Below are 14,454 nucleotides of genomic sequence, written 5' to 3'. Positions count from 1 at the left end.
CGCTATGTAGCCAAGACGGCGATCACCGAGGGTGGTAAGTGTCCATCGTTCCACATTCAACCTTTTGACCGTTCTGAGTGCACCATCCAGGACTTACATACTCAAAATAGTTGGTGTAAGTACGGAAGTATTCGAATTGAGACACAGCAAATGTTTGATCAATGGGTTTTCAAAGTATATCTGGATTCAAACTGAAATGAACTGAACGACACTCAGGTTTCTGAAGGTCAGACTGAGCTGCTCCCTGGCTCCAAACTAATCCAAAGTTTTGGGTTGCAGAATTTGAAGCCTAAATAAAGTGTAAACTGGTGAGTTTTTCTTTGTTTAAACAGAAAATGATCCGTGGAGACCAAAGCTGTATTTGTACAATGTTTATTTCTGACTTTTTTAACATCACCCATTTACCAACACACATCACACAAAGGGGTTTCTATCAAAACGTCCCCTGATGAGGATGAGGATCCCCCATGGCGGCCGCTGATGGATCGGTCGCTCGTTACACCAGCGTGAGGCTTTAGAAAGCTCTGGCCGGGGTGTAATTGTTACATCAGCGGGTATTGACATAAGACAGAAGAAGATAGAAGAAGATTACAGAGGATGGCGCTTCCTGGGAGGTAGAGACAAGACGGACACACGAGGGAAGAGGGAAATAGAAAGGGAAGGAGTTATTGATGGAAAAGGTGGTGAGAGTAAACAGGAGGAGATGGATCACGTTGACAGTGATAAGGGAAGAGGGCAAGAACATGGAGGAAGGAGGAGGAGGAGGTGTGGGGGGAGTCCACACAGAGGGAGACAGAGAGTAATAGCTTATTTCAGTCCATACATTCCCAGTTGACTTGAGCTGATGGGATAATGGTTGGTATTAGGGGACAGAATCAATGGCTCTGACCTTTACCACCGAACACTGGATTCCAATTTCATTCTGCAGCGTAATGACTCGGGCCGGCGGCCGCTGAGACTGAATTACGGAGCTGCAGGGGACAGATTGGTTTGACTTGGTTTGACGTATATAAAAGGTGCGTATAATGATAATGCTGAGCGATTTCCCATGAGGGGGACGGAATAAAAGAGCCGGTGGACTGTGAGAACCGCTCGCTATGCTTCGGTTAAAAAAAGGTTTTTGTATGGAAGAAAATCTCATCAGATCCTCGTGGTGTAATGTGTCATGATGCTGAGATACAACAATGAGACAAAGACACAGTCGACACTCTTCTTTACACTATGTAAGAAACAACAGGCTTCAACCTCTTTATCCTCTGGTTCCTCCCAAGGTTATTACAGTTTTACAGTTTTCATACGTTTTTATTTTCAGTTTGCTTCTTTTTTAAATTCAGTTTAGTAAGTAAGTGGAAGTGCCTCCTGGTGGCGGAATATGGGTGTTGCAAAAGTGCCCAAGAACTGACATTGTTGGCGAACGAGTAAATGTGGTATTTTCAATAATTTAAAGACATTTCTAGCTCACCCATATTAATGGCATCATTGTGGACCCCTTACAGATAAACATTAACACAGTAAAAAACAAAAAACAAAAAAACAGTTGTCTACATTAATGTTACAATCTGCATTTTATAATATATAAGTGTAATTTGATATGACCAAGACACCTAAAAACAAGGCCGTTTTCATCAATTTAGAAACAAGTGGGCAACACACATACTAATTGTAGTGAATGGGTTTTCTAGGCACGTTTGCAATACCCATATGCTGCCCCTAGGGGCGCATGAGGCTTACCATAGAACTCAATGAAAGTGACGTTACTCTTATTGCAGCACTCTAAGTTAGTTCAACAAGTGATGAAGCAGTTTGAGTTGAGTTTTTATTTAGTTTTAGTACTGTAATTTTTGAACTATTGACTGCACCTGTAGCTGCACCAGCTAAATTTTAAAAGAAAATACATTTTGTACATATAGGCCGAACTCGAATATAAGCCGCAGGTTTTCATGTTGTAACATGAGATATTTACACAGAAAGACAGTAGGGAACTGTGCAAGTCCATTCGCTTTTCTTCTGTTTTGGTTACGCTCCTCTCCTCCATGTGCATCTGTTTACAACAAAGCCGGCGAAAAATCAATAAATGGAGCGGTGGATAACGTTACATAACATATACGATGTTACAACGTGTGTTTGTGTAGTCTTAACCGTCATAAACAAAAGATTATGGGTTACGAAGCACGTTTGTGTTGGCTTATAATGGAGAAAGTACAGTATTTCAGTTATCAGGACGAAGCCTTGATTAATAGAAACTTCTCTGTGAGAGCTCCAAAGATGAACTTTCAAATTAGTGTGATTTTTCTCTTTTAGTTCAAACCACATCCGTCCTAATCATGATACATTTACTGTAATCCTTCTGGAGGGTCGGACTGGAAATAGTCTGTGCTGTTTTCTACATTTAGCCGTTTCTCAGGAAATGAAAACTAATTTTATCTGCAATTCAGTTTAGTTTTAGTTAGTTTTGCATTGTTCAATGTAGTTTTTTAGTTGAATTCTTGTAAAAATAAATTATATTTCCACTGCTAGTTTTAGTTAATAATCCATCTTCCTCTTCACTTTCATCTTTCTCCACCTCCCCAACCTTTCAGCTTCACCTCCTCCCTGATCCTCTACTCCCTTTTTTTTTCTATAGAGATCGCCTGCAGCGTGGCTCTAGAGGACCATCAATATCGGTCTGTTGGACAATGAGTCACTGGATTTGTCTGAAAATGAAACACACGGCTGATCTTTGTTACAGCCGTCACTCCTCGACAATGAAATCACACTTCACTTTGTGTGCAAGGCGTCTCGGTGCGGAGACACTAATGCAGCAGGTTCAGAACGAGTTCACACTTGAATAGTAAGTGAGTAGTTTTGATAATTGAGGTCCGTGGAGAAAAGAAGAAAAAGCAGGTCTAGGAGACTGTGTGCCGACGCATCAATGAGGGATATTATTGAACTCTTCACACGCTTTGTAATAACGTCGACTTCAAAGCGAGAAACTCCATTTACGCTGCTGACACAAGGACATGCTGCTGTTCTCAGAGCAGTTGATTACTGTTCTCCAGATCTCCACTTCTTCTGTTTCTGCCACATCTGATTCAAAGTCCATCAAAAAAAAAGCTGTTATCAAATTTTTCTTTTTGTTACCTTCCTTGACTTTTCAACCTCAGATTGACAGATTCATTAGAAGTTTTCTTGGGCTTTTAATCACATCTCTTCATCACCACATGGACTTCACTCAAGTTCTCAAAGAGGTCGTTCAATTATCATCTGTCGTGATGTCAGCTCAACGTTTCATAAGCAGCTCTGACTTTCACTTTCTTCACATTTTCACCTTCATGAGGTGAAAAGAAACTCAGTTTTATTAAGAACACTCAGTGTTACTGAAGTCCATTTAAGGCACATGCATTATTAAAGGAGCTTTAGTGAAGGCAATATGCATTAAAAGACCCACCTGATGCACAAGGCCAAGAAGTTCTACACAACACACAGTTCAGAGAGTGTGTGTGGAGGCTACAGGCCTTTGTGGAGGTGGTTCAGTCCTTATTAGACTGCAGCACCCAAAAAGACTGAAATCTCTATGAAACCAAGGTCTTTTAAGTTTTTGTTTGAAAGCAGCTGTGAAGTTCTGAGGTTATGAGTCTCTGTATATATTAATGTCCTCGGGTGGACGACGTCCTCACATCGATGGGAGACATCAACCACAGCTGCAGCGTCCCCTCTAGACCGATTCTATAGAAAACTACAAAGCAGAGTTTCTTTTGTGTGTGTGTGTGTTAATGAGAAAAGTTCCTTAACTCAAATGTTGTGTTTTCTTCAACCAGCCAGAGGTTGAAGTCCAAACCAGGACATTTAGTGTTAAAGTCTCCACTTGGTGGCGAAGTGTGTTGTACATTTCTTCCGTTACCAAACAAAAACATCAACTTCATCCATTGTTAGAGTCATTTCTTGCATTAAAAATTTCAAATTTCAAATTTATTAAGGGATAACCCCTTGAGATGCATCATCTCGTCTTCCAGGGGGTCCTATACATCAAAACAATCAGACAATACAATACAATACAATACAATCACATACACACAACACAAAACATACACTTAAAGTGTGCACAACAGCTCCCAAATCCCTCCCACCATACCCCATCAGCCCATAACCCCATCACAAGGGCAAGATAAGATATCACAAGATACATGGAAATAAATAAAAGGAAAATAAAAACTAATAGCAACAGCAGGGGGTCTGAAACAAGGACATTAGTGAGGTCTTGAACAGATGGAAAGAAGTGACAGATCTAATAGATGGTGGTAAATTATTCCAGTCAGAGGGGGCTATGTGTTTGAAAGCACGTCTACCAATTTCTTTTGAGGTTCTTGGGACGGAAAAAAACTGCTGATGCAAGTGTCTGACTGAGTAAGATGGTCGAAACAACTTCACTTTACAGAATATGTCCAAATATTATGTTTACATGGTCGTCACTTCACTAAATCTCCTCATTTTCCACAGAGAATCTAATTTCCTCACGTTTTAGTTCCTCTAGTTTTTCAATTCCCCCCAGAAAACCCAACAGCATTTTCTCAAAATGTCTCTTATGGTTTGAATGAGTCCTCACAAAGACAAATGTACAAGAACGCACACACACAGACACACACCAAACCCAATAATTGTCCTGGTTTTGGCCGTGGTTCAAAACAAATGCCTTTCAATAGCCAGTGAATGGTGACAGCAGATTAACAACATGTGTTGGCCGGCCGAGTCTCCGCCGAGTCCAAAACCTGAGTCAGTCCCTGAAATTAAAATAAACACAAAACAAAACTAAACAAAACGGACGAACACAAAAACAAAAGAGTGGAGAGAACAAAGCATTCACAGAGACAAGAGTCGGTGTGACCTGACACGGTGTAGGACAACGTCAGAGCTAAGTGGCTACAACAACACACTGCAGCTCATCATGTATTGATGAGACACCTGGTCGCGGCACTCGGCTTGGTGCCAAAACAAACACACACACACACACACACACACACACACAGACTCACACAGACACGGCCAGACGTCCGGTTCCTGCCGAGGTCGGGACAGTTCCTGTCTCTGTGGGAAAGCAGTTGGGCTGGGACGATATGCTTTTCTCCTGATTCGATTCTTCTATGATTTTTTGGATGGCGATTCGATTTAAATTACGATTCTACGATATTGCAGATTCTCTCGATTTTTAGTCTTTAGCATTTTTAACATTTATCTGCACACAAATACTGTAGGAGCTTATAAATCAACATACTCCATTATAAAGTGAACTTAAACCCTTTTCAAAACCTGTACTCTCTGTATGTAAAAAAGGCTAAAAAATATATATTTAATAATATAATATTTAAAAAGATTCCCCCCAAAAAATTTTTTTGCAAAAAAAAAAAAAAATATATATTTTTCAAAAAAAAATCGATTTAAAAATTGTCAAAAAAATTATCGCAATATTTATGTGAATCGATTTTTTCTCCCACCCCTAGAAAGCAGCTCATGAAAGTGTGATGTGTTTACATTGTGTTTACATTGTATGGTATGTGTCGTGTTGTGTATCTCTAATCCACAGACAGTGTTACCTCAGAAGAGACTGTAACCTCATCATCTAGTTTCATTTTGTGAAAACATCCCAATCGATGAAGTGGTTGTGAAAAAAGAATTTCATTTTTATGGTCGTTACTTTTTTTGCCATTATATTGAGAGTCGGACAAAACTACAATGAAACTAGTTAGATAGAGACGGAAAAACGGCGGAAATAATAAAAAGATCAATAATAAAGATTTGAAAAAGAGTTTAATGAATTGTGAAGGTTTAGATGGAGCCACCTGAGGCAGAAAAACATCTAATGGCAGAAAAATATTTGAAAATCACAATTTGGAAATGTGTCTTTTTTCTTTCAAAATAGATTTTTCTCATTAAGTTTCTTCTTTTTAAAAAACCAAAGACTCTTTTTGACGTCCAAATCAACACAAGGACTGACTGAAATGAGAGAAACATTGAGACAAGGTAACCGTCTAATATTATCACCTGAAACATCTAGTAATTATAGTTTGTATAATTGATCAATAATTTGCTGTTTTTGATTCCTAACGGTGTAAAATTATGTTGATGTTTTGTTTTTAACAGTGTCCTGCTGCTGTTGCATCATATCACTTTTGAAAATTAAGTTTTTATTGATTTTATGTTGCCTACTTCTCCCTGTGACTTTGAGCAACAGCAGCTGTAAACATGGAGGCAGTGAAATCTGACAGTAAACTCTTTCATATCACACTCACTGGGGGAACGTGATAAAGTGTGAGAGTGATTGAACTGTAAAAAGACACAATCAGTCAGACTGAAGTCCTGATGTAACACCAGCTCACAGCTCTACACGGAGACTCAGCCAGTGTGATAGAAAGTAAAAAATAAAGTGGAAGGGAGCCAGAAGATAAGTACCAGACCTGGGAACTCTGATAATAAACACCGTGTGAAATGTTTGAAATGTGTCCGAGGCCTCGAGCAGCAGCGAACGCATCCAGGCCGGAGTGAGATGTGACGTAGTTAAAGCTGATAAACGACCTGGAGGTTTGATGTCAACACAGGAAGTAAGAATCTGTTCCTGTTGGTTCAGTGAACTGTGATTGAGACGAGTGAGTTCAGAGTTTAGTGCCAGACGGATCCATAACGGTGTCAGTGAAGTATCGATTGGTTTAATGGAGCTCAGAGAAGTAGGTCACCGACGGATGATTGAAGCTTCAGGTGAAACACACGGTTCAGTCCTCTGATTGGCTGCAGTAACGACCGTCCTCCACGTGCAATTCCACTTTTTACTTCCATCAGCTGTGACACAAATAAACTAGATGAACCAATCAGAACGTCTGCTGCTGTTGAAGCCTTTTACTGAGGAGAGAAGTTAAATGGAGAAGCTTTTATTTTATTATACTGATTTCCTTTTTTTTTTTTTGCTATATGTTGATATGAAAAATGAATTAAAAATTGTTAACAAAAAAATAAAATGGAGAAGCTTCATCTCAAACAACTGCATTTCCTTTAACCAATAATTTATTTTTCTGTTTTCCAGCTTTTTCGCTGGTTTTCCTTTGTCTATTAATGTTTCCTTTTTCTTCTTTTAAAAAAAAAAAAAAACTTTTACATTTTATACTTTTACACTTTTTTAAATTTTATTCTATTTTTTCCTGTTTTTCTTTTAATTACGTCTTTTTTATATTCATGTTTTTTTTCTTTTTTTCTTATCTGTTTCCCTTTTCAACAATTTTTCTGTTCGAACTTTAGTTTTTTCCCCTTTACTTATTTTGTTTTATTACCTTTATTTTATATTACATTTATATATTCTGTCCTCATTGCTCTACCTTTAAATTTTTTTTGTTTTCCCTTTTCAACTTTTTTACTTTTTTCAACTTTTTTCCCCTTTTCAACTAATTTTTTGTTCTAACTTTTGTTTTTTCCCCTCTACTCATTTTTTTTATCACCTTATTTATTTGTTCCGTCCTCATTGCTCTACCTTTTCATCTTCCCTTTTCAACTTTTTTTCTTTTTTAAAACGTTTTCCCTATTTTCCTCTTTGATGTTTTGTCTCCTATCAACATGAATCCCCTTTTTTGCTTTATTCTGTTTGTTTTTTTCAACTTTCCTTTTCAACTTTTCTGTCTCGTATTGATTTTTTTTCTAGTTTTCTTTCTTGCTTCATGAAACAAACATTAACAGCTGTTCTGAAATGTGCGGTGAAATTAAACTTGATTTTGCTTCTCTTCCTACAACTACAACTACCCCTTCTCCTGCTGCTGCCCCCTAACCCCCCCCCCCCCCCCCCCCCCCCCCCCTCTACGCTGCTGCCGCCGTTTGCACCAGAGTCCTGTCACTTTCCTCCGGCGAGTGTTTTTCTGCTGGTGTGAGTCTGTCAGATCTGAGGCCTAACAACTGTCCCCTCAGGCTCGGCTCAGTGTGAAACTTGTCACACAGTCCCACACCGGGGCGGCCAAGAAAACATCAATAATTTGTCACCACACAAACACACACACACGCACACACATAAATATGCAGAAACAAGCACATTCCTTCAGTCTCCACTTAACAGACAGAAAACAAACAGTTTCACCAATTAGCAGACTGTGAACCGTGTCCCGATCAGTTTAACAGTGACCCACATGCAGTGTGTGTGTGTGTTTCTGTGTGTGTGTGTGTTGTTCAGGTGATGTGAGCTTCAAAGCAGAACCAGTCCAGACCGACTGTCATGGTCGACTGATTCGGGGCTAAATCTGCGTGGAGGTCGAGGTCAGGAAACGTCCTCTGGACATTAATGTACAGCCGGTCGATGGGATGGCCCCTAAAGTGATGGATATCTGACTCTGTGTGTGTGTTGTGTGTCAATGTCAGTTTCCGTGGTCACAGAGTTCATTTCATTCACATGTTTAATTCTACTTCATCATTTCCAGACTTCCAGAAGTTTATTAAACAGTGGGAAACCGTTTCCCAGCTGTTTTTGTGCTCGTTTCTCTTTGTTGTGCTGACGGATGGGAAACTCAGCCGTGACAAACAACAAATTGATATTAAAGCTCCGACACGTTGAATCTGGTCACAGACGTTTTTCTCACAGTTAAAGCTGATGATGACGAATCGTTCATGCAGAAAATACACAACTCTCATGTGTCAGCCTCACAGATTGTGGGTGAAAGTGGGGGAAAAAAAAAAAAACCTAAAAGAAAACCCGGAGCGCTGTGTCAGCAGGTCAGCCTCCCACCTGCAGCCATGTTCATGAAGATATGAACCAGATTCCAGCTCTTAACTTGGATCGGACAGTTCACTTCCTGCTCTGTGGTGATGATGTCAGAGCTGCTGCTGTTTGTAGGTTGTTCTTTTGTTTTTGTTTTTATAATTATGGATATGAATAATAATGGATATGTATAATGGATAATAGGTTGTAGGTTGTTTGTGTTTCATAAATATATAAAACAAAGATGTGCAGCTAAAGTGAAGAGTGTCACTGTAAAACAGCACTGATTTCATCGGAATACAAACACATATGATGAATGAAAAAATATCTATGTATTATTTTGATTAGCTCTAGTTTTTCTGACAGATTGTCTACTTTTTTGAATGATTTCATTTGTATTACGTTATCCTTAATTTTTTCTCTTTTTTTCAGTTTTCCATATTTTTTCCTAATTCTGCTACTTTTTATACCATTTCTGTTTTTCTTGCTCCATTTTTCTCTTTTCCTTGAATTTCAATCATTCTATGATATTTTCTACTTTTTAAAATTGCAATTTAATATATCATTTTATCAATATTATAAAACTTTTCTTTTTTCTTCATTCTTCAATATTTCACAAAACAAACAATTCATTCAGAACAAAACAAAACACTTGCAGTGTATAATTTCATAATAATATCCACAAAATAAAATGACATTATTTTTTTAATGTCAATAAAAGACAGTAAAGATCAGATTTTAGTATAAAAATGTAAACAGATAAAAAAGGCTACATTTTAAATACACCACTTTTCAAAATAGCAGTCACAACATGATGCATACTTGGTGATAAAAATGCATAAAATACAACAATCAAATTAATCAAATCAATTTTCAAGCTGCATTTAGTCATTTATTAGTCTGTTATTGTGAAACGGTAGTTCTACAACATTTCACAGTGTAAAACAAACATTCACTTCCAGTCTGCATTAATCAGCTCTCACTGATCCTGAGCTTTCCTCCAGGACCTGGAGTTAATAATAACCCGTAGGTAATTTTAGCCTTTTTTTTTAATTGGTCAAGGACGTTCTCCAGCTGTGCCAATAATAGCCATAAAGCTCCTCAACCTGGCTCTTCATTAGAAATATAATTGCTTGTTATGCTAAATAACCTGGAAGCCAAGGGGGGGTAACGTGCCGGATTTCGTCTTCTCTCCCGTTTCATTTCCTGCAGATATTTCCAGGGTTCAAGGCGTTAAAGAGATGGTTTTCCCGTTCCCATTCACTCTGTATTCAGATGAAACCAGCGGCCGTCCGCTCTCTCCTCCATTATTATTCATGAGCAGCTCCAGTGACAGTGCAGCGTCTCCTCCAGGGTTTTTATCATTAGGACTTTTATTAATAAACGAGCTTCTGAGATCCATCCACACCTCCACCCGCTCCTCTGCTCTCATTGTTTTCCAGCACTGTGAATTCCCTCCAGTAACAAACACCTCTGATTGGCTGGCAGCTATAGAAACAGCATAGTATATGTATGCATATCTATATATATTTACCTTCTGTTGGAAACATTTAATCCCAGAGGACGAACCTGAAGCCATCATCTTCTCCCTTTGAGCTGAGTGTGAGGAAGTAGGAGTGGAGGATACATGTTTGAAATAAAAGCAGGAAAGAGTCAACACTGAAAGTTGCAGTTTCAGATGGGAACCCATGTGTCACTGTAAGAAGTAGAAAAATAACAAATCACAAGTAAGACGGTCATTTTTTAAAAAGCTCTTTGTTTCCCTCCGAGGTAAATCCACTGCTACAGTAAATTAATATTGTCAATATGCAAATGTGAGAAAACAGACGTCACTTTGAAAAAACTAAACAGTTAAAGCGACAAAAGAGAAAAGAAAGAGTAAAAACCTGACACCAAACGCTCATGAAAGCAAGACTTTTATTCAGCTGAGAAAAGTACAGTCAAAGAAAGTTTAATCACCTTTTCTGTGTCGCTGCCTAAACTTCAGAATTTCATTTTGTCAGTTGAATGTTGTTGTTGTTGTTGTCGACCGTTCTGCTGAAGTGATGACATATCAACTGTCAGACATTATTGATCTCAGACATCATGTGAGTCAGTGTGAAGTGAAGCTCCTCGTCCATGTGGATCCGAGAAGAACAAGTTGTCTCAGCTCCGTCCATCAGTCTCTGTTAAATTCCTGTGTCCTCACTCTGGACTTGTGTCTTTGTTTGTTTGTTCACTGTCCGTGAGGTTCACTGTCTATCAGACAAAAGTTTATAGACATGTTAACATGCAGGGAAGACAGTTTAATATAGTATGTCAGCTGCAAAATATTAATGTCAAAGTTGAAATAATGACGATCTACTAGAATTTGGTTTCTCAGCTCTTTGGCTCCACCTACAGTCCTGGAGTGTAATCACCTTTCCAGAGGTAAACATGCGTTTGTTGACAAACTGAAGTAGGCGTCACTGACTCTTGCTTGGCTCTTCTTCTTCATCATCATCTCTTCCTCTTTCAGCGTTTTCTTCGGTCTCTTCAGCGTTTTCCTCTTCCGTGAACAGTTCGCTAGCTAGCTCCTTATAGCGAGGCCACACGTTGACGTACAGTGATACGATACAATATGATACGAGTTCACCAAAAAATGAAATTCAGTCATTAGTGACTCCCCCTCATGCTGATGAATACTCCGTAGTAGCTTTTTATTCCTCAAAGTGCATCTGGAGACCCGGGAGGCCGGTTCCTAGTCCACTGAACTCCTTATATGAGAGTCAATAGCGCCCGACACAAAAACGTCTATAAAATCACACAAAAATCTTGTAATATTCCTCCACACTGCTCGTCCACTGAAATTCAAGTGTCCTGAAGGGAGATAGTCTGGACTGTAAAAATGTCCTAAATGACGTAGTTTCCAGTAAACTCTGGACTATCTCCCTTCAGGACACTTGGATTGCAGTGGACGAGCAGTGTGGGGGAATATTAAATGGTTTTTGTGTAGTTTTATGGACGTCGGGCCCTATTAATCTCATATAAAGTTTTCGTTGGACTATGAACCGGCCTCCCGGGTCTCCAGATGCACTTTGAGGAAAAAAAAGCTACTCCAGACTATTCATCAGCATGAGGGTGAGTCACTTATGACTGAACTTCATTTTTTGGTGAACTATTCCTTCACGTTAAAGAGACTTACATCCAACGTCAGAATCATCCACTAAAGGTCACCATGTCAATAAGCCGCTGTTGAGTTTCAACATCAACCTGATTCTTGTTTCCTACAGAAACGTTTCTTCTCTTCGTCATCACAGTTGTTAGTAATAAAGTGGCTGATTGGGTCTGTCTGTGTCATTCAGTGACTCATCAACCTTCAGGCCGACATACTGTATGTTCCAGATCTGCTGAAGAACCAAAGACTCAGACCAAGAAGCGGCGGACGAACTGAGAAGATCAATCATATGTTTGATTTTCGCCTCTAAGATTTACATCTGAATAATTTGTGTTTGCATCTGTGCATGGAGGCCTAATTGATTCACACGTTACCATGGAAACAACTCCAATCTGAAGTCTTAGAGATGTGTGTGTTTCCTTGTTGATGTCTGTCGAGCAGGAAGTGTGTGTGTCTGAGAGGTGGCGGGAGGCTCAGACAACCGATTGTAGCCGTCAACATTTTTCAACCAATTTAGCAAAGTGCAGGAAATTATGCTAATTACACAGGCAATGATCACACTGATCGGCTGAATTACTGCTTCCTGCCTGTAATTATCTTCCATCATTTCTCAAGAGAATCTAATCAAATGTACATTTTTTTTCTGACGTGTTGTTTCCTCCGTAGAAGCTGCTGACTGCTGGTGATCATGAGTCACAGCTGGAGACAGAGGCTTCTGACCTTTAAGACCTGATTATTGAAGCGACTTCCACAAAACTGTACATGTCAAGAGTTTTTTTTTTTTTTGCATATTTACTTCGTCTGGACTCGTCAACAAAAAGTCAAAATGAAAACGGTTGATTTAAATGGTGAGTTCATTGGTTTTATTTCCCTGTCACTGGATCTGGAGGCTCAGGTCAATGGAGCTGGTGACGTTGTTGCTTGGCGCCGACACAACTCAACTCAACTTTTGGTCAGCGGTTCCTCTTTTCCCAACGCTGATAGCAACATCAACTTGGCTGACTCCTGTTTGCATTTTGGGTATTTTTATGGAGGAGCAGGAACCACCCCCGATGGAGGTTTACCCAGAACGTTTACCCCCATTCCAAAAATTGAAGGTCCCTCATTCCGGATTTCCAAGCGGCCACCATTCTGAAGGTGTCAATCACTGCGTTGTTTTAATTTTGAAAATTGAGAAGAGTTTCTTTGTTTGACTTCCTGCCTGGCTTGACACGATCACTAACAGCAAATAGACCAGATGCCGAAACGATCGCTGCCGGCCACGGAATATACAAGACAAAAAAACAGAACCAGTGTGCATCCCTTCTGGGATTTGATCCCCAGTCACCCATGCCGAGGGAAACTGCTCTACCCACTGTACAACCACTGCAAGCACTACACAAGCTTTACCCAGCACATTTAAGTGCTAAGCAACCTTTTGAAATGGCAGACCTTTTTTTCAGGTTCAGAATGGCGCCCCTTTGGCCGGCATTCCAAAACGTAAAAGTAAACGTTCGGAATGGCGCACTGGAACCGTGTAGGGTATAAAAGCAGCATTTTTAAAACTCAACAGAAAAAGAGCATTAGTAGAAAATGTTTACTTGTAGAGAAAGAAGAAGACCGCACACTAGTAGTTGCTCCCGTGACAATTTATTGTCACACACCAAGTGGTAATGTTTCGGGCTCAGCCCTTCATCAGACATCAAACATCACCTTCATCAGACATTTCGGTCTAATTCTTTCTCTACCTTTATCTCCTTTTGTGGACCTGCACCTAGCCTCACGCTTTTTGGGATGTGTGTGTTTTTGTTCTTACTAGAAAATGTTTACTAACATATAAATAACACATAGGCCTAAATAACAAGAGCAGTAAAAGGAAAAACTGCCGCACAACAAACATAGCTCAGTCAAAACTGTTGAAACTGTTGCACATTGATGACGTCGTGGAGACATGTCGGCCTAGGGGACGTTCCTGTAAAGTTTCCGCCACCTTAATTTAACTTCTTCAGTTGAAATGGGACTCAATAGACATTAAACAAAGGGACCAGGTTCTATCCACAACAGGAAACCAGAACTGCTGAGTAGAGTCGAGTTGAGCCGGTACCTTGCGGAGGAAAAGCAGCAAACAGATGTTTGTAAATCAGCGTTTGAGTGTCCCAGCCGAGCAGATGTTGGTGTGTTTATCTGGTTTATTACCTTCTGATAAAGGATCAAAGTGTCCTTCTTTCTGTTGATTGTTTGATCCTGTTCGACGTGTTCAGACGTTACTAATGTTCCATATTTTCAGCCGTTGAGTCATTTCATAACCGACAAACCGAAGTAAGTGTTGAAGCTTCAGTTTTGTCACAACAACAGTTCAAGCCTCTTGAGCTGAAAAGGTTTTTATGTTTGAGCTCTGGAGGGTTTGGAGTATCAGTCCTCAGCAGATCCTCGTGTTTGGACGGACAAATGCTGCACAGTCACTCAGGCTGGAGTTTGTTTGTTTCTTTTTTTCCCCTCGTTTCACGCATTTGAACCGAGGAGAAGGTGCAATTCAACGAAGCTAAACTAAATTCTGTCGTCCTCCGTCCAGAGCTGCCGGTGTTTTTGTTTTTGTTTTTCACTCTCAAACAAAAGAAGTCGTCGTCATCGCTTCGAGGCT

Source organism: Trachurus trachurus (assembly GCF_905171665.1).
Source record: "Trachurus trachurus genome assembly, chromosome: 18".
Lineage (NCBI taxonomy): Eukaryota > Metazoa > Chordata > Actinopteri > Carangiformes > Carangidae > Trachurus > Trachurus trachurus.
This window is presented reverse-complemented; position numbering follows the sequence as displayed.